At 35.4% G+C, this 22340-nt stretch overlaps 1 protein-coding gene and 1 long non-coding RNA gene across 3 annotated transcripts in view; one reads left to right on the forward strand and one right to left on the reverse strand.

Annotated features, from left to right (window-relative positions):
- LOC111197390 (uncharacterized) overlaps window positions 1-22340 on the forward strand; it is a 36873-nt gene that overhangs the window by 12955 nt on the left and 1578 nt on the right. The window lies entirely within an intron of this gene.
- On the reverse strand, window positions 2765-5505 carry LOC125781186 (uncharacterized). Of its 2 annotated transcripts, XR_007424323.1 has the most exons (4): window positions 5039-5505; window positions 4825-4872; window positions 4645-4704; window positions 2765-3204 (listed from the first exon to the last, which is right to left on the reverse strand). It is a non-coding gene; the product is annotated as an uncharacterized LOC125781186 (long non-coding RNA). The 2 variants fall into 2 exon arrangements; XR_007424324.1 differs by lacking the exon at window positions 4825-4872 and having other exon boundaries at window positions 5039-5493.

Below are 22340 nucleotides of genomic sequence, written 5' to 3' on the forward strand. Positions count from 1 at the left end.
TAGGGCTATGAATTACTTTTCACTTGTTTTGTTGCTGTTTCTTGATAGTTCAGTGTAGCTTTTTTCTTGGGGTCCTCCAAAAAAATATGCTGTGTTGCAGTTAGAGCTGCATGATAATGGATAGGGCTGACATCGCAATATTTTTTATTCCACTGGGATATATACTGCGACATAAAAAAAACAAAACAAGAATTTTCACCTTACAGAATCTCACCAGAAACATTTCATGATAATACACTATGTATGGAATACTGGAGTATAAATAATGCAAATATAATCTGACTCTCTTGGATCTGTCATGGAAAATATTTTTCTTTTCTTTTTTAACAGGTAGCAAGAAAGTTACATTTGTCCTGTGATGTGACTATTGCACTTGTGCAAATTGCAATAATAATGCTGAAACAATATAATGTGCAGCCCTACTTGCAGTTCACTTTTGCTGTGTTTATGAACTTGCATTGCGTTTGTATTTTCCAGCCACCATATGAAACATGCTAAAGATGATTGAAAACATTCAACACACTTACCCTCTGCTTTCTTAGCATCACAAAATACTGCAGGACAATCATCTGGCTTTTTCTGCATATTTGTGATCCCTCCCCAGCTTCAGTATCCAGTGAATTTGAAAAATCCATAGACTGTATATAGCTGGACAGAGCATCGTCTCTCAAAAGTGAAGCCACCACAGGTCGGGCGCCCCCTGCTGTTCGGCTGCAGAAAGCTGTGTAACCCCACCCACCCCCATAGGTTTCAATGGCAAAACAGACAACTTTTAATCACGTTTTTTTCTAATATGCTGTAATTCTACCTCCATTATTTAAATGCAGCAGCTAGTGTAACCTCTGCTTATATTGTCAATTTTTTATATTCTCACAGAGTTCGTTTTTTAAAACGTTATTCAGCTCTATTCAAAACAGGTGTGGTTATTGCAAAAGGGCTGGTTTATGGGCGGGACCAATAACAGACAGTCAGCTCCGCTTCGCTCCGCTCTGCAGCCTGTGACCGCGAGGCAGCCCTCAGGGGCGGGGTTATTTAAATGAGTAGGAGCTCTCCACAGTCTTTCTCCCTCCTCTGGACTCTACTGCGCAGACTCTGTTCTCAGAATCGCCAAAATGGCGGAAGATTTTGGCTTCATTTTCATTGAATGAATGGGAACGGCGACACGGCGTCCATCTTTATATACAGTCTATGGAAAAATCTGATTGTTTCTACTTCTACACTCATTCTGAATGCTGGATACAAAACAGACATCAGGATTCATGTCGTTTACTTGTTCCTTAAAACAATCAGTCAAAAAGGGTGCTTAGAAACATTTAAGCTTATAGCTTCTAAAGACAATAAGGCCTACTCAATTAAGATCATACTTTGTCACTATCTTCAGAAGACCTAGGTCTATTGTTTGGGGTAATTTTGAACTTAAAGATAAACAGCTAAAGCACCTGACTGTCAAGCAGATGTCACTGTGGCGGATGAGGATTTGAACATCATCATTTTCAGAATCAATTGATTCATTTGATTCGATCGCACCAAAACCCAACTTTTGCCTTCACTATCAATTACTCGAACTCGACTTCTGAACTTTCATGCTAGGGTTGCCACCTGTCCCGTAAAATACGGAATCGTCTTTTATTTGGTAAATAAATGTTTCAATACGGGACGTTCATCAGTCCTTCATCCCCCTTCATTTCCTGAGACTGAGCTGGTGTGGGTAACTATGTTATTATCTGGTGATTTTGCCAGAAGATGTCAGTGCATGGGGCAGAGCTTATTTTAGTAGACTATTGAGGTTTAATTGATTTTGGTTTAGGATGCTGAGTTTTGTGTTGAATGAATAGTCATTTATTTAATATACAGTAGTATAAGCCGATATAAATATTATTTATGATTACTTAAAGAACAAATCAAACTAATGGATTAACAGATAATACATAATTAATTCTGTTGTTAAGAGGAAAAAAATAGAAATACAGTGTCCAATGATCATTACACGAAATATTATAATAAGTGGTTTACTGAAAACATACCACTGCTGCGGTTGCCCCGTCCCATAGGTGTCGGGCCTAATCAGCCATGGTGGGCGTAACTTATTTTAAATTCTGAAAGGTGGCAACCCTACCTGCATGTGTCCCTGCCAGTGAACATAAAGGTATTGAGACAAATCTCACGAGACTTATGGACCATGTACATCCAAGGCGCAACACCCCACTCCACTGTGAAAGACTTAAAAGCACACAAACTCACCATGCCTCCATACCACAGTACTCTAATCTAAAAAGTGGCTTACTGAAGGCGCTTATTGTATATTCAGAGGCTCAGATGTGTGTTGTCTGTTAGCCTAAAGATTTTTTTTATATAAGAAAACCTTTCGGGGTACCTAGACAATATGGTATATATTACAATATAACCATTAGGTTTCATACAGTATTTTTTTCTTATTTTCTTTTCATTTACATTAACCAGTTGGATAGCTGAATGTATGTGAAGTTTATTTTTAACTGTGTCCTCTAATGTTATGTTATGTCTATGGATGTAGATATGAATATATTATTTTCTACCTCTTTAAATTATTTTACCCTGATATTCGTTCCTGTTTGATTTATTTTATTTACTTATTGTCATTCATTTACCTTTTATCACGTTTATTTTCCTTTTTCTTCTTATCCCCCAATCATTTATAAAACTGTGGGAGAATTATTTCAATGTAAAAGTCATATAAACAAATATTCCATTTAGATAAGAAAGAAAAGCAAACATTATGAACAAAAACGTTTCATTGAAGAATTTTATTTGTTGTTATAAATGTATCACATTTGCATCATTGCATCACTTTCAAATGATAGCACATTAAGGCACAATTGGTGGCATTAATGTATTTTTACCAAAGTCTGAAACTCAGCTCGCTTCCAAATAAAGAAATTCCCATTTTTCTGCCGACTGACACTCCACAGCCCAGGAGCTTCACTTCAGCGCTTCCACCGCTGAGATCAACACCAGTATCAACTCCCAGACCAACCTTCACTCCTAATGGTCCAGCAGATGCTGATGCACTTGCGATCTCAGCTCGAGCCATGGCACCCACACCCGAATCATCAGCGTGAACTCCTGCAGAGGCATTTGGACCTTTGACTTCAGCTTCAAAGATGCTATAGTCAGCACTTCCTACTCCAGCCGCAGCGCTGACTCCTGCTTTCGGGACACGTTTTCCTGGTTTGTGTACAGCATAGCAGAATTAAAGAAAAACAAATCAACTATATATACACACACACATTTTAGATGATTTACAGTCTCTGACTGAACACCAGGTGGAGCTACGGGGCAGGCATTTTTGATAAAGTGGCCAGACAGTGTGTTGTAGAATAAAGGTCCAGTGCTTAATGACTTAATATACAATACATTCATTTAAATCATCTCTTAATAAAAATGCAGTAGAGCAGGAATTTCTGAGCTATAGCAAAAATTATCTGGCCCGGATTCGGCACAAATCAAAATGGATCTGGCCCAGTGTCCTTTTGCATGGTGGCTAAGCTTCCCTGTGCCAGAATTGTTTGTTATGTTTATTCTAAATTTTAAATGATTTGCAGAGAGCTAATTATTAGTTTCTATTTGTTGCGTTTATTTTTCATTCTTTTTCATTAATCAGTGGCATCACCGTACACTAACTTACACTTACTTGGATTCTTCTGAATGAAGAGACTTGGTTTTAATTGAGTATGTGCTCCTTTAGTTTAGGTCGTTTTTTATTTTTCATGCTTATTAACAAAGGGGGTTTCAATTGTTTAAATATTGGTACTAATCCTCCCTGTTAAAATATGTTGGTATGAGGTTTTACATTTTTATATACAATATTGTAAGAAACTGCCAGTGATTTTATTTATTATTGTTATTATTTTTTTAAATATATGAGTAAGTGTGGTGAAATTGTTCTAATACTTAAATGATTGCATTGAATGGCTAATTTTATGTTCAGATTACATTGATGATCCCCTTAGAACCTATAAATTATACCCAGCCATAATATCAATTAATTTTTTTTTGTGTGTATATATATATATATATATATATATATATATATATATATATATATATATTAAAGTGGTTACTGAAAATTAACAACCTCTCTTGCAGGCACATAACAGTATTAGACGTCATCTGATGTCATGACCAACATTTAACCTATTGACGTTGGTGGCCAGCTGGGTCTGGCTACGCTGTGGCAGTGTGCACAGCGTTAGTGCTAACCTCTCAACCAGGTAACCACAAGTTCAGGATTGTGAAAGCCAGTGCTAAGATAAGTCTGAAATAAGCTTTAATCAGATAATATGCAGAATATGGATTTATAACCAATACTGAATAACCATTACCCAACTTCTCAAAACTGCATAACATTCCCCCTTTTTCACACCTTCTGTTCAGACCCACAAGCTTAAGTTAAATGGGATTCTATACGCTTTGACTTCTCTGACTAAATGCTGTCACAATTAATATAAGATTCATATGCTCTAAAATAGAACCCTGTGGGACTCCATCAAATAGGCAATTCCAAACCACATTCACCAAGTATTTTTTAGATTAGCAATTAGGACTAGAAATAATAATTAACAAAAACTAGCGATTTAACTGTATCTTCTAATAAGATGTACATACCTGCCATTTGCTGCTTGTCTCTTTAGTCTGCACAGTGTTGGTCTTGTTATGTTTTGAGTTCTGTTTCACACAAACATTTTCGTAAACACGTTTATAAGAATGCTTTTACACCAAAGATGTATTTACTGCAATAGTGTTTATATGTAATTAATATAATTAGAGGTTAAACATCTTGCTTACAATGCAAACACTGAGTCCCTGTCCTAATACATATAGACCGGAGTGCACCTGAGTACAGTAAAAATGAAGAAAAAAAAACTGTATATTGACTTGCCTATGCTTGTATCAGATTAGTTAAAAACACACATTTAAGTCTATTACTCTCCCCAAATATAGGGTATAACTATATGACTTTGCTGATTGTCCATCATAAACCAGATGATGCATTTCTTACCTCTTTCCAGTCCCTGTTCTGGGTGTGATGGGTGTGATGTGAATGACATGAGCAGAATTTATAGGTGATGTACAAGTTTCACTTTTACTGTGTCCAATCAGCAGGTTTTCTTTCCACAGGATAAAACTGAAAGCACCCCCACCCACTGAGAAAGGCTGAAAGTGAAAGAAAACCTTTGTCCAAAATGTTAATTATGTTTGCATGTCTAGAAGCATTTGACCTTCAGAGTGAATTCCTGAGTTCATCCATTAGTGGGATGGGTGTCTTGTGCTGCAACGATGCATCAGACAGACGTGATTATACACTTTTATAACTTCACATACTGTACTGTATATTATTATACAACACTATAGTTAGGCCCGTCACGATAACAGCATTTTCTGGACAATATATTATCTCAGAAATGATTTCAATAAACGATAAAATTGGCATTTTAAAGCACAACTATATAAAATGCTTGTTCCTGCTTCTGGGCTCCCAAAGTAGCTTTAAGACAATATGCCATAGTAATAATAAACTAGCATAAGAATACTATAACATCTTTTTACAGTGAAACTAACTTTATTATTAAGAACAGACATTGGGCTTCCAATATAAAAATACAGTATAAAAAATATTCTTCTAAATGTTCTCTAAAGCTGTTTAGTTTTTGTCACTATTACTTTCACATGTCACACAGTACAGCTGTCTGTATATCTCTGTTAAGCATTTATCAATCTCAACAAACAAATAATCCTTTGTTGAAAGCACACCAAGGTCAATAAGCTCTAGTGTTCTATAAAATAAATAAAACAATCAATGCTGAAGTCTTAGAAATGTTATATCAATACAAGTCAATCAGATTTAAATATTCTACTGCCTTATTCCACATTTGATAGTAGAATTTATATTTTGGCTTAAAAGAAAAGGACACTCTGTACTAAAATGTTTTATAGTATTTTTTTTAGTTTAATATGCCGGCTGTGTCTCTTTCCTTAAAAAAAAATAAAAGATAAAAGATTTTCTACAGGGTTTAGAGCTGAAGACTGGCTAGGCCACTCCAGAACCAGGCGGACTAACAGGTCTTTGAGGGCCAGAAGTTTTGCTGAGTGGCAGATGTTTAAATACTGTAACACACAAATAAATTATAATTATTATTAGATTATGTCTCTCACAGTGACATGCACCTAAGATGAAAATTTCAGACCCCTCCATGATTTCTAAGTGGGAAAACTTACAAAGTCACAGGGTGTTCAAATACTTATTTTCCTCAGTGTATACAGAGGTGTCACCTAAAATCAGTCTTCTTGGAGAAAGTGGTATATTATTACTTTTCCAGAAAGGTACATGTGGGCACTGGAGCTCTTTAAAGGCCACGCTTGCAGGTAGAATTTTAGTTGTAAAGATGAATATTCTTCCTAGAATTCTGATTACAAATTTTATCTGGGATGGAAAGCGTGCTAGGATCAAACTGACTATTCTGCAGCGACGGAAAGAAGCAGGCAGACCTTCTTTACACAATTTAAAATTTTACATTTTATACTTTCAGCTGAGAGCCATCTCTTATTGGTTAGACACAGATTCAAGAGTTCCCTGGCAATATATTAAGGAGGCTCTGATCAAACCTTATAGGTTTTAAGACTTACCATATACTGTGCATGAACAAAAGCAAATAAGACTTAAGTTTGGAAACCTTATGACAACCACACTGAACGCCTGGAGAACAGTTGAAAGGACTATGTGTGATCTTGTTAAGTTTACCTTCTCTACACCATTGTGGCATAACTGTAACTTTGTATCTGGTGGACGGCCCTTTGTATATCTCCCTTGCCAGTAAAAGGATATCTTTACCTTTGATGACTTTTTTGACGACTTTGGCTTTTTTTTTTTTAGAAAATAAAAGAAAAAATCTCTATTCCCGACACATCTTACTTTCTGTATCTCAGACTCAGATCTGCCATGAAGGCATATGGAGTTCCCTGGGAATATCCCTGAGTATCTCCTTACAACCAATGTCTAAATGGTTTAATCGTCAGACTTGAAAACAAGGGCTAGTCACAAGTATTTACAATATTATATAGATAGATAGATCATACCCTTAGAAATATCCTTTACACGAGAAAGGGAACTGGAACATCTTGCATTCCAGCCTGTGTGGGATGAGATATGACTTAATCTATTACCTCGAAGAATCTAGCTCGTCAATTAATTAAATATAAATGTATACACAGGGCTTATTTCACTCCATTCTTAAGATACAAAATGGGCAAGGTCCCTACGCCTTACTGTACTGTCTGTAACACTGATTCTGTTGGTACATTTTTGCACATGTTTTGGGAGTGCATTGTGATTTCTAAATTCTGGGACTACATTCTACTTACAATTTCCAATATGCTTGAAATTCATATTGACAGAAATCTGTGTCTTTGTTTATTAAGTGATGATTTTACAGAAGTGAGGTTTTACATTTACACTAGTTTAAAAAAGCCTACTCTTTGCTGGCTTAACAGCAGCTAAAATACTACAATATTTAATTGGTTTAATCCCAAAACAAGACTCTCAAAACAATGGCTTTTATCCTATTATGACATTGTCTGTCTTGCACAGTCTATACTGCAATGATGAAAATAAAGCAAAAGCAGCTACACTTATGGGGTGGGATACCATCAGATCAACTCTTAAGGACTTGCTTTTATCTCATTAGCCAATTTTAGACACTCACCTTATACTTTGTTTTTCCTTCTTATTTGGTGAGACAGTAACTGAGATGGTTCATCCTTTATATCTGTATCTCCTTATGTTGTATTTTCTCTTTTTTGTGCTGAATTGTAAATTCTATACTTTGGTTTAAAAAAACTATAAAAAATGTACAGGTGGGTAAGACCATAACATATGGAAAAAGTGACTCTTCTTCTTTACATCTCCAACACAAATTTGGAACATGAAGTCCATAAGCGTGTAATCTCTGAGGGGTATAATGTATTATATGTAGTATTTTCATTTGTACAGATCTTAACTTAAATCATCAAAGAACTGAGAAATGTAAGTATTCCATACATTTCTAAGCTTGCTATTTGATATTTTAAAGAATAGGTAATAATAATCTCTAATTTTCATATATAATTTGGATACAATTTTACTATGATTTTCAAAATAAAAAAAGCCATTTATAGTGAGGAAGGTTTAAAAATAGTATTTCTATTAATCTGATCAAATGATTTCTTTAATTGTAAAAAATATATCTGAATCAGAGGTGCCTATTTAATTTTTCTCTTTTTTTAAACTGCATTTATTTAGTAGTTTGCCATATTTACAGTTTGCTGCTTTTTTTCTGCAGTAAAATATGTTATTTACATTCTGAAAATTTGAGGCCTTTGAAATCTCCTATAGGACACTTGGAGAATCTGCCTGTCCACTCTCTACTTCACTTAATAATTCCAGATCAGTAACAGGAATCAACCCAAATTCTGCAGGTTTGAAAGTAGATGTAAAAACTAGACATAACGAAACTAAAGGTTTGGAGGACATGAACTGTTTCATTTGTATTCAGTTGTAATGCTTGAATAGAAATCTTCAAGATTTAAAGGACCATAAAGAAATATCTCTTGCAATGCAAAATACTGAAGCGAGAAAAAAATATTCTGATCTGAGAAAGATCAAAGCAAACAAGAAAGACTTTCCTTTGATTAGGCGAGCAGGAAGGTTGTAACATTAGCTGGTGGTGTTGTAATGAGAAGCTTAAGCTAGTGTGTAGAAACCATGTTTTAAATGGTCTCTCACACGCTATTGCACTCATTTCTCTGTGCTCATTGACAATTTCCCCATTCCCCTGTTAAAGGAATAATTTCCCCATTTCCCTGTTTAAGGAATAGTTTCCTCATTCCTCAGTTTAATTTATAATTTCCCCATTTCCCCTTTTTCAAGTAATATTTCCCCATTCCCCTGTTTAAGTTATAATTTCCCCATTCCAAGGTTATTATTGTTAACGAAAACAAACAAAATAACGAAAACTGAAAGTGAAAAAACATTTTCGTTAACTGAAACTAATAGAAATGGTAATTAACCCTTAGAATATAATATATGACATATAAATGACTCAAAAGTGTCCACAGAAAAAGTATGAAACTACCTGCACTCAAACTAAAGCTAGGTACGGTGTGTGCACTACTTTATATATAGTTTTTATTTTACTTGTACTAAGTATTTTTTACTAAGTAGTTAGTTTGCACTAAACATTTTTATTTATTTAGCCTAAAAAGTTTTGTATATAGTTTTCTATCATCAATATTCTTATGCTTTTAACTCATATACACTCTAGTCTCACCATTTTTGAAAAGATATCTTAGGTGTAAATATATTTAAAGTCCATGCATTCAAAAATAAGTAAAAACAAATAAACAGGTGCTTGGTAAAATTTTTACCAAAACATGATCAGTTCCAGGAAAATATAACAATTCTGCTTCCTTTTACATTTTAAATGATTATATTTTTGAGCGGCCGTATGGCTTCTGGAGTAAAAGAGTTCAGTGCATGTGACTGTCTGATATAATTACTGTATTATAAGACCTGAAACAGGAACTGACAAAAACGAAGAAAAAAACACACCAAAACAGCCTAGGGTTCAAAGGGTTAAAAAAAAGGTAACCAACTGAAACTGAATTGAGAGTTTATAAAACAAACTGAAATTACAGATAGAATACCCCTAAGCGCTGTTTTCACTTAAGCAGTTTTACAGTGGACGGGTCTGTGACGTTACTTGTGGGGCTGCACGATATATCGTTTAAGCATCGTCATCGCGATGTGCACATGCGCGATAGTCACATTGCGGGACGTGCGATGTTACCCAAGTCAGTAAAAACAAACACGTCATGTTGCAATGTTCTGATTCTTGACACAAGAAATAGATACTCAGAGTTCTGGGTGAGCAGCGCTGGCTCTGTCTGCTGCTGAGAAGGGAAAGGGAGGAAGGGAGGGAGGGAGGGGGAGCGGGTGTACATGAAACTGACTTTAAACAAGTTTAAACATAATTGTTTAACATATTTTACAGTGTGGTTGGGGTGTCCAGGAGAAATCTGAAACAGAAATTTGTTCTTCAGAGTAGCTCACAAGATTTTCAAATTCTTGTTACTTTTTTACTGTATGTTTATGCATATTTGCATATGTTGTAATAATGTTCTGCTATATAAATGTATTATTAAATAAATTAATAATATTTCCAGGCAAAAAAAAATATTGCTGAGATAGATGTTTTTTGAATAGTGTGCTTAGATGCCTAAAAATACCTGCACCAGTAAGTGGAGCTAAAGTGAAGATAGAAATAGAGATAAAAATGAGAATAAGAATATTTGAAAATGCAAGATATGGAAAACAGATGTAGAAAGTATGAGTAAATGAGAAAAAATATGTAAAAAAAATACTAAATAGTGTGAAGATGTCCAGCACTGATACACACTCTTATTGTGTGATTTACTTTTTTATTTATGTGTTTTTGTGCTTGTTAGTTTGTTTGATGTTTATTCGATGTCATCATTCTCAAACATCTACGTGACGCTTTTTTACTGCCAGTGTTTTTTTTGTCACTTTTTACGTGTTAAAGAAAATTAGATTTAAGCAAAAAATTCAGTATACAATCTCCAAACACTTGCACCAAGTGGACCACCCTGATTGACCAAGTTTGTTGGAGCCAAATTCTTAAAAATGTTTAAATATAAAACTCTCAGATCTCTCTGCAGCTGAGTTAAGTGTATGTGACTACGAGACTGATGCAGGTACTTCTCTTCTGGACCTTCTCTTCTTTTCCCCTCACTGTAAAACGTCCACTCCCCAGAAGACTCAATACCAAGATAAACCACAGGAAGCCTTCACCAGGAACATGCCAATCAAACCCAATGTCACCCGATCAACATCCCCATCTGATCAACCCAAGCCATTCGGTACAAACCCACCCACCCGATCCACCAGAGCTGAGGAGCAGAGCTGAGGATCAGTGAAGATCCTGGACTCTACTGATACTGTGACTGTGAACTGGATCATTCACACGCATTTCCATGCTTTAATTTAGTCATTTATTAAACGTTTTATTTCTGTTTTTTTTTTTTTTTTGCACTCTAAGTATTACCGGAATTCAAAGACAACGATTTTCTTAAAGAGTTGCACTTTTATAGCCGAGTACAGTAGAATGTATTGTAAATACAGTAGAGGAGGGCAGACAATCAGAGAGATCTTCTTCACTTGGTTAAATAAATGATTACAGTTTTATATGTTAAATATAAATATATATATACAGAGGATATGTAGATAACAGACGGCCGGACTCCAGAAGCTCCTTATTTTAGGGAATGAAGGCCTCCAGGAGAGCAGGATCAGGTAGCAGCTGGTAGATATCAGCTATCTATCATATATATAGATTATGCTTTAGAACGGATCTTCATTGGACGACAAGACCATGGGCCAGATTCTAAAAACTCACTACAAGAGCTAGTGTGGAATTAAGGGATGATAAAAAAAACGTAATAGTCAATCAGTCAGTCAGTCAATCAATCAATCAATTAATCAATCAAGCAAGTGTTATTTTCACTTGGTAATACACTCAGGGTAACCCTCAATTTCAATGCAGCTGAGCTTTTACAACTTTAAGGGGCTAAAAATTAAAATCAAATATTAATATTTAATCAGGTAAGCTAAACTGGTAAAACAATGGTAAAAGCATTAGAAAAACAAAAAAAACAAGATTAAATATAAAATTGCAAAGAAATCAAATAATTCTGAATATAATTATAAGTGGACAGGCTGAAATGTAAAGCTATAAAATAAAGAAGTAAATAATTAGAGTAATAAAAGAGAACAAACACTAATAAAGAAATAGAGGACTAAAAATCAATTAGCTAAAAATAACACCAAAATTATGAAGAAAGTAAATGATAGAAATAAAAAAAAGAGTAAAACAGAAGTAAGAAAAATAAGGTAAAGGTAAAAGGCTAAAAATAAAAACAAACAAAAAAATAAATAAAAATGGATGAAATAAATAAATAAAAAGACAAACTAAAAGACAAAAACACAATTAAAACAGTTACGGGCTGTTTGAAGGTGGTTAGAAACTAAAAGTTTAAAATGATTTAGTGACACCAGTGAGCTTAAGTTTTAAAATGTTCTGTAGCTAAAAGCAGCAGTAATAGTAATACATTCTATTGTTTATTGCCTATTTTTTATAACCATTTATTCCCTTCAATTACAGATAGACATTTATAGATTTATGACAAAGCCTCATCTGAACCAGCTGCTGAATAGTACGTTTCCGGGTAAAAGCTGTTGAGTCTAAAACTGTAAACATGACAACAAACCTTAGCCAGTTGATTATATATTGTCCATACAAAGCTTCTCCAGTTGACATATAAAAAAAGAAGATGTTGTGGCTTTAACTGGTCCTGCAGTACAAGATACTGTCAAGGCACTATGATCGCGTGGTTCACTGGTGCAAATCGCCATCAGCAGCCGGAGTCCGAGAGAGCGTAGCACAGTGGGTTGGCTTTCCAAATTTGGTAGAAAATGTGTTAAAATGAGATAATTATCCTTCTACATTCTACATTTGGGGTAAATTGATCTTACTTGTTGCTTAATTTAACCCTAACATCATTTTATTACTGTTATTAGAATCTGTGGCCAACAAATGGAGTATTTGTTAAAGAGTTATTAGTATGCATTAACAGCAAATGCGCTTCATAAATACTTTATTGACACTTTATTACATTAGTTCTTATGGTGAGTTTTCAGAATCTGGTCCTATAAATGGTCTATAAATGTGGAACAAGCTCTACAACCTTTGCCTTAAATGCAGTAGACTAGACAAAACTATTGATCTGACTCTTTTGTGTTGCCGGATGTGATTTTACTCAGAGAAACAGAGAATCTCAGTACGTGTGCTGATTTAATTTCACGCCACAAGTCGCAAAGTGGGAAAAGTGGGTCCTCGTTTGGTCAAAGCCGCTACACCGGGTTGGCATTGATGGTGATATGAGCTTGGATGTTCTTCATAGCCGACCTGAGTATACTGCCCAAAAATCGGAGATGTGTAGAGCAGCAAAACCTCAGGAAATTAAAAAACAAAAAAAGTACAGAAAATCGCCATCAGCGGCCGGAGTCCGAGAGAGCGTGGTACAGTTGGTCATGCTCTCTGGGTGGGTTGGGTAGGTTGTGCTCTGTTTACTCATCACTCCTGTTGTGATGATGGGAGGCACAGGCATCTGTTGGCTGATGTAGCAGAGCTGGGAACTAGCATTTGCTGCAGTTGGAAAAGAGGTGGAGCCTGACTTCACATGTATGACAGGATACATGCACTGGTCTTATCACTCCTAGTGTCAGGAACATTGCAGGGAAAGGGAGATTAGGTAGCCTCCAAATTTGGAAGAAAGCAGTATGCATTTCAAATTTAGTAGGAAATTGGGTCAAATTAGCCAATTTGGTCCAAATTTGGTACAAATTTGTGTTAACATTAGGTAAGTGGCCTTTCACATTTGGTTGCAAATGGGGTAAAATTGGGCCAGAAATTTGCTAGAAAATGTTGTAACATTTAGTAATTGGCCTTCCAAATTTGGTACAAAATTGTGTAAAATTATGTAATGGCCTTCCAAATCAGGTACAAATGGAGTAAAAATATGCTATTGGCCTTCCACATTTGGTTGAAAATGGGGTAAAATTGGGTGATACTTTTTTTTTTTAAATTTAATAGAAAAATTGAGTCAAATTAGGTAATTGACATTTTAAATTTGGTACTGAATGGGGTAAAATTAGGTAATTGCCTTCCACATTTGGTTGAAAACTGGGTAAAATTAGGTAGTTTGCATTTCAAATTTGGTAGGAAATTGGGGTAAAATTAGGTAATTGGCCTTTCACGTTTAGTTGAAAAGAATTAGGTCATTTGCATTTTAAATTTGTAAATTTGTAAATTTGTAGAAAAAATGTTAAAATTAGGTAATCGACCTACATTTAGTAGGAAAAGGGGGAAAATTAGGTAATTGGCCTTTCAAATTTGGTTGATATGAGGTAAAATTAGGTAACTTGCATTTCAAATTTGGTAGACAATGGGGTAAAATTAGGTAATTGACCTTGCAAATTTATTAGGAAATTGGGGCAAATTAGGTAACTGGTCTTTAAAATTTGGTTAAATATGGGGTAAAATTAGGTAATTGACCTTCCAAATTTAGTAGGAAATTGGGGCAAATTAGATAACTGGTCTTTAAAATGTGGTTAAATATGGGGTAAAATTAGGTAATCTGCATTCCAAATTTGGTAGAAAATGGCGTAAAATTATGTAATTGGCCTTTCAAATGTGGTAGAAAAAAGAATAAAATTAAGTATTTGGTAGGAAATTGGGTCAAATTAGGTGGAAAATGGGGTAAATTTAAGTATTTGGTCTTCCAAATTTAGAAGAAAATGGGGTAAATTTAAGTATTTGGTCTTCCAAATTTAGAAGAAAATGGGGTAAAATTAGGTAATTGACATTTCAAATTTAGTAGAAAATTGGGTAAATATAAGTAATGGCCTTCCCAAGTCAGTAGAAATTGGTGTAAAATTAGGTAATTGGCCTTCCAAATTTGGGAGAAAGGATAAAATTTGATAATTTGCATTTCAAATTTAGTTGAAAATGGTGTAAAACTGGGTAATTGGCCTTCCAAATTTGGTACAAAATGGTGTAAATTATGTAATTGGTAAATTATGTAATTTAGTTGATAATGGGGTAAAATTAGGTAATTGGCCCTTAACATTTGGTAGGAAAAAGGGGGGAAATTAGGTAATTTCAGTGCAATATACTGATAGAGGGAGCCGCAGATAGTGTCGAGAGGGAAAGTATATAAAAACATCAATGCTGTACTGGTTTTCTGGTTTACTGGTTTTCTGGTTTACTGGTTTCTGCACATCTCTGTCTTTATTGTAAAGTAAATCAATCACAGCTCAGTCCTCAGTAGGCTACACCAGTGGTTCTCAAACATTTTGGATTAGATACTGTGAAATAGCCTAATGCATTGGGGTACTTTCTGTTCAAAAATTGCTCCATCCTAATCTAGGATTGGGCGTTTCAGATGTCATGTGATTTGATAACAGGTTGCCACAGCTTGTGGTGTTACCCCATAGATTTATTTATTATTTGATTTCACCCCAGTATGCTAATTCTTTACAATCATTGGTTTTGTTTGAGAATTTAAGAGCTAAATTGTGGCTCCAAAGCTAACTGCTAAAGTTAACTGTTAGCATGTTAGCACCACCTAGTAGTGCACCAACAGATCCCACTGGTGGTCCCACAGTTTGAGAACCACTGAGGCTCGGCTGAACTAACCCACATATAATAATAGCAGCATAACTCATTCATAACAACAGCTCAAACTACTAAAATCCTTTTTTTTTATTTTGTATTGTTTAATGTAAAATTATTTATTTATTTTATAATACGTTTCCACTGAAATGTTTATGAGAGTTTAAAAATACAAATGTACAGATGTAAAAATAATTTCACATTAAAAAAGCATAAAAATAAACATAAACAAATAATAAAAGTGCTCTAACTCTGCCTAATAAACAGCGTTCAGTTACTGTGTTCACGAGTGCTACTTTTCTGTTCCACAGAGCAGAACTGAGGGTGGGTGAGGGATGGTCGTGTGTAAAGTGCACTTAAATTAAGTCAGCTTGTGCTCTGTATAGCTGCTTGCCATTGAAACCCTGCATTCCATTTACACTCTAAAGTTATAAAGTGAAATGTCTCCACAAATCGGATTTCCTACTCGGAAAGTCGGGAGAGCTTCACCAATACTGAGTTCAGAATCCAAGATGGCTTCTCTGTGCGTCAACAGTAATAAAAGCAGTAGTATTACAGCACCCTCTATAATTATTGGTCTATTAATTATAATCTAGGACAACAATGCAAAAAAAGAGAAAAATCTAAGCTTTAATTCAAGTGCCTTTATTTGGTGGGGAAAAGAAATCACTCTTTTAAATGAAATCACGTGTGTTGTGAACCATTTTTGAGAAGATTTGGCCACATGTTTAGGATCATTATTTTCTTGAAAGATGCAGTGACGACCCATCTTCAGCTTTCGGGCAGAGGCCACCAGATTCTGATTCAAAATTGACTTGAATAGTGTGTTTGCTTGTTTTTAAAATGTTTAAGAGTGAGGAAGAGAAATAGACCTGTGTGTAACACCATATTTATGCCCCAGGGAAACAGGAAGTGATGAATTACTAATTAAAGGTCCCTTGATACTTTGATTCACTTTATAAACTTTTAAACAGTAGAAATGACAAAAATGGTTCAAATACATTTATTTCCAAGAAATTGTTAAGGGTGCCAATAACAGTATACTATCAATTCTACATAATCACTGTCCAATGAAAAACATGTATTTCCAAAACAAAAAGCAACTTTACAGGAGAAAGATAAAACCTTCTTAACTTTCAATGAATGTCACTGTAAAAAAAGTGTTTATTTCAGGTCTTTTTGGAGGGTTTCTATTGGTCCATTCATCAAGAAACTTGGACACAGTGTAAAGGACAGTTTGAGCTTTTTAAATCATGTAGTAACCAAAAATCACCAAAAATGGAGCTACTTGTTTTTAATTGGAGAGCAACAATATATGTGTGTCTTAGTGTCTGAACTGTTCAACTTGTATTTGTAGACATTTCTATTCTAACCTGGAACAATGCTAACAATGCTAGTCTGGAAAAATGCTAACAATAACCTAGCACACAATAATTGCTAACTGGTAAAGCTAACCGTTAAAACTGTTAGCAAAAAACTGTTAGCATGGGCAAGATTTGACAACTAAGAAGCCACCACTGACTCAAATGTGACTTTTTAAATTGATGCTTTATTGATTTTACTGTTGTATATTTGGACACATTTCTGTTTTAAGCAGCATCTAGTGCACCAACTGGTAGTGCTACACACATCGCAAAACAGTTTGTGTTTTCAAATTATGTAGTAAACTAAAAATCTTCAGAAATGGAGACACTTGTTTTTCATTGGACAGCAACAATATATTCGTGTCTTATTAAATCAGTTGTACACTATGTGTGGACATGCTTCCATGCTAACCTGGGACAATGCTAACAATGCTAACCTGGGAAAATACTAACATGAACCTATCACATATTAATTGGGACATATTTTGTTTAGATTTGCTATAAAACACAATGGTAAATTATTTAAACCAGTCTTTAAGTAGGAATTTGGAATATTTTTGGAAAGCACAAAATGATCTTAATTAAGTTAAACTGAAACACATCGGCTTAAGTCATTTCCAGCTCCAAAATCCGACATCTGAGGTAAATGGAATGCAGAGTAATTACCCAGTGCACAGATGAAGAGTTAAGAACACTGTTAGCTTTGAAACGGTCTGAGTTTTTGTTGATTGATCAACATAATATTTCTGCCTTTTTCCCATCTGTGTTCACTTTCCAGTCTGAGCTGTACTGAGATAAGCTTTATCTACACAACCAGACTAAACACATGGAAGCAGTATTTCCATATTAACCTAGTTTACCAGAAATCTTAGATCTAAAACACAACGCAACGCTGGATATTAGACACAATAAATAGATGTAATTTCGGAATGCACTGTAAACCAATACATTGTTTGAACTCAAATGATTTAAGTCTGTTTTATATAAAATTGGATATAATAACAATACTCTATAAACTATTTTGAGTTAGTTGAACATTTGTGAGCACAAATACATTCAAACTGAGATCTTTGAGTTGAACCAACTTAGTTTAGTCTGTTGTCATTGGCAGCTTATTTTCCATTGGCTTCTGTCTCAATCTATTTGCATACTTGTTGTGTCCAACAGTTTCTGACTAACACTCACCATCAGTGTGTAGTGATTCACCCTGGGCTACCTTAGAAATAGGTTCCCTTTAGTTGTTATAACTTGATGTTCTCAAGTTTTCTTTCCAGTTTACTTACTTTTTTTAAGGCAACATGTTTCCTCAAAATTTGAGCAAACTGGCTGCCTTAAAAAGGTTAAGTAAACTCAACTTATACGGTCTTACAGTATAACAGTAATAAAAAAGTTAAATCAACTTTAGTTGTAATAACTTGATGTTTTAAATTATGCTAACTTACGTTTTCATTACCCATTACTTAACTTTTTTTAAGGCAACCGGTTTCCTCAATTTTTTGAAGTAAATTCAACTTATCCAGGCCTACAGTGTAGATGTGGTGAAGATAATTTAAAAGTTAAGATAAAATAAGTTTTTAACAAGCTTTAGAAAGTTAGAATTTCCTGTGAATTCTTTAATAAATAGATGGGACAGTAGGGATAGATGGGAGAGTGAATTCTTCAATAAATAGATGGGACAGTAGGGATAGATGGGACAGTGAATTCTTTAATAAATAGATGGGACAGTAGGGATAGATATGACAGTGAATTCTTCAATAAATAGATGGGACAGAGGGACTAGACGGGACAGTGGGGTTTGATAGGACAGTGGTCAAATGACCTATTTAAAACAAGTTTTAAATAGTTAAATAGTAAAAGAATGTTCTGTAAATTATTCTATGCCAAACTCACTACACAAACTTTTACTTCAGTTTATAAAAGAAGTGTTGCTTCCAGGCTTTTGGTCTGTAGTGTTTGTGATGTCATTGGGTGCTGGCATTTGGAACATCCAAGCCGTTTTAACCCTGATGCCAGCACCGTGTCAGCAGACGACCAAACGACCAAACGAGGACCCCCAGAGCCCACTGCAGTGAGAAGTGGCCTACCATTAAATCCACAGTCACCCAGTTACAGTGCTGAGACTGAGGCACTGGAAAGTGAAACACAGACCCCTGCATTTTAATTGTGTTACACAATAAACATATATTAAACATATATTTATGTTAATTAAATCCGTATACCAGAGCTTATTAAAAAGTCATAGTTCATGTTCTCTTTGTTTAAACATAACATACGAAAAATAGGAAAATAGTAAAATACTGACTATACAAAATCTACTGACTGCCCTGTTTTTCCATGAAAAATTACCCAAATGAGTGAGAAAATGCCTGGGCATGTTGAATTGTACCCAATTTAATGCAGATAAGAAATAAAATGCACTTTTAATTTTTCATTAAAATTGCAAATTATGTAAGGTGTTTTGTTGTCATTTTGGGCCATTCGTGAAACACTTTTTTACCCAAAAACTGATTCTAATAAGCAAAAAAAGCATGGGTATGGTGAATTGTATCCAGTGTCATTCAGAAATGAAACAAATTGCATTTTTTTTCTCCAACATTGGCAAATTGAGGCTATTTATTACCTTTTGGTTAAATTTTTTATCTGAATAATAAAAAGATATGCGTGTCATTTTCACACCTTCAGGGACTCTAAAGGGGCTACCAACCCTCTCCCTATGATTCCAGCCCCAAACATGACTCCGCCCCCTCTTTGCTGACATTGCAGCCTTGTTGGGACATGGTGGCCATCCACCATCCATCCATCCACTACTCCATCCATCTGGAGCATCCAGGGTTAATGCACAACACTCATCAGTAAACAAGACTGTTTGGAAATTAGTCTTCATGTATGTCTGGGTTCACTGTAATCGTTTCTGCTTGTGAGCTGTGGTTAGGGGTGGTTGAATAGTAGCTTTATGCACCACAACAAGCCTCTGGAGGATCTGACACCTTGAGGTTTGCGGGACTCCAGAGGCACCAGCAGCTTCAAATACCTGTTTGCTGGTTTGTAATGGTATTTTAGTAGCTGCTCTCCTAACCCGATAAATTTGCCTGGCAGAAACCTTCCCAATTTTGCCTTTATCTGCACAAACCCGTCTGTGCTCTGAATCAGCCACAAGTCTCTCCACAGTATGAATATAACGCTTAAGTTTTCATGAAATATCTAATGTTTTCATACCTTGTCCAAGGTATCGCACTATTTCACAATTTTCAGCAGCGGAGAGATCCTTTGTCTTTGCTATGTTGCTTAAAACCTGTGGCCTGCTTAATAATGTGGAACAGTGCGTTATGGATTTTTATATATAAAAAAAAATACTGCTGTCATTGGGAGGTTTGTTCAATAAAATTGGAATTATACTTGCATTGACCATTCAGGAAAATCAGTGAAAAACATTAACTGCATTATATTTTGGAACATGGTGTAAACTGTGCTCCCCTTTCAAGGATGTGGGCGCTAAGCTGCGGAGGCATTCTGCTGCCTTACATTAATTATTATGACTTTATTCTCATAATATTACGACTTTGATTTTATAGTCAACTGTACTTCAACGCTGTTGTAATCATTACTTTTTGTTTTTTCTTTTTATGTTAGATTTAACACCAATATTTGTACTTTGAGAACTAAATGTATAATATGATGCAGTATGAGTTAAGGGGCATGTCTTTTTCTTTCTTCAGTTAATATATGTAAAAGAATCAAGAACAAATGCAGGAAAATAAAAGTGGGATTAGGTTTGAAACTGGGGGGGCGCTGAGTGGTCCAGCGGTCTAAAGCACTGCCACTATGAGCGGGAGGTCGCAGGTTCGAACCCCCGCTCATGCAGTTTTGCCATCAAGCTGCCAGTGCTCAGAGGGGGCACAATTGGCCCTGCTCCCTCTGGTTGGGTAGATGGCGCTCTCTCAACACATCACTCCTAGGGGTGATGTTCGCAGCACAGGGCGTCTGTGAGCTGATGTACCGAAACCGAGCCGCTGCACTTTCCTCCGAGCATGCTGTGATGCTGCTCGGTAATGCTGCATCAGCAGCAGCTCCAAAAGAAGCGGTGGCTGACTTCACATGTATCGGAGGAAGCATGTGTTAGTCTTCACCCTCCTGGTGTGTTGAGGCATCACTAGTGATAGGTGGAGTCCTAATGAGTGGGTTGGGTAATTGGCCGTGTAAATTGGGGAAAATAGAAAAAATATATAAATAAAAATATTAAAAAAAAAAAAAAAAGGTTTGAAACCGGAGTAAAAACTCTGCAAATCAGACTTATCTTCTACCTTTTGGTAATCAAAACCATAAGTATTTAGGCCTATATTTTTAATTCTTCTTTTTTTGTCTCAACATTGAATAGCGTTCAAATTCTATCTAATGAATCTAATGAAATCTGGAAGTTACTTTATACAGTGCAAGTGGGGTGTTGGCCTTGAGACAGAGTAAAACAGAAAGTAAAGCATCATCTATACATTCATATCATCTTGCTCAGACTCAGAACATCCAGACCAGAGGCAGGTAAGATTGAGTGTTATTTGTATTTTATCTCTTTGTATTACAGCCATATTAATTATTTATTGATTCTTTGTCTGTTTTTCTGTATGTGTGTGTTTGTGTTTGTGTAAAACAGAAGTCAAAGAGAGCTCAAACTGAGTAATAGACGGGCTCAGCATGATCAGCATGTCCGCAAAGAAAAAGAAATGGGAAAAGGAGAGGCGGAGTAAAAGAGAGATAGCAGGAATCGTAGGTATGTACAAACTTCTTTTAGGAGACAAATAAAATCATTCGGAACACAGGCCTTGTTTCCTTCTCTAAGAAGGCTTTGCTTTGATTTTTCCTTCACATTACCCGAGATGGATGTTCTGAGAATAGTTATGCATGGATCAATGCTAAAATATTGTTCTCTGATACCAGATCTTTATGCTCTTTTTAAATCAAAATATTGATCCGTTTGATACTTTTGATACGTTTGATAGTCATTTGAGAGTATATTTATATATCACTAACAGGAACACAGTGGAAAGTAACTAAACTACTGAGCTCTTGTCTTGTCTTGTCTGGTGGGAACTACTTTTTCCTCCGCCTGGGTCCGTGCATAATGCGTGAGCACTGCGGCTCGCTGCTCAATCACTCACTCAGTCTGTACACAGTGGCGGTGCTGAATCATGTGTGAAGCTGTTTCAGGACGCCTCTGGTGGAGTCCTTCAGTGCTGCAGGCTGGCACTGTATCCAGATACAGAGGGAGAAAATGAGCAGCTTTAGGCAGCGCTGGTTATGAAATAAATACATGCTTTAACAAAAATCTGCAAAGGTTCAGCTTAGAGTAAAAATATGTGTATCACTGAGGTGATTTATTCAGGTAAGGTTTCCTAAAGAACTGATCGTTTAATTGATAATCTAAAGTAGATTACATATAGTAGGCGTTATTAAATTATAGTAATTGTGATAAAACTTTGGGTCTCCCTATATTATAAAAGTTTGTATTACCTTATCGTAGGTTATTTGGAGAGACTACACGCATAGTTGAATCTAAATAGGATTAAGCGTTCAATGCAGAAAACCCCAATCATACTTCCAAGTTTAAAATAAATGAATACATAATTTGGATGTCTTGTCTTTTTTAAGAAGCTATGATTTG

This window comes from Astyanax mexicanus, chromosome 15 (genome assembly GCF_023375975.1).
Source record: "Astyanax mexicanus isolate ESR-SI-001 chromosome 15, AstMex3_surface, whole genome shotgun sequence".
In the NCBI taxonomy this organism is placed as follows: Eukaryota; Metazoa; Chordata; class Actinopteri; order Characiformes; family Acestrorhamphidae; genus Astyanax; species Astyanax mexicanus.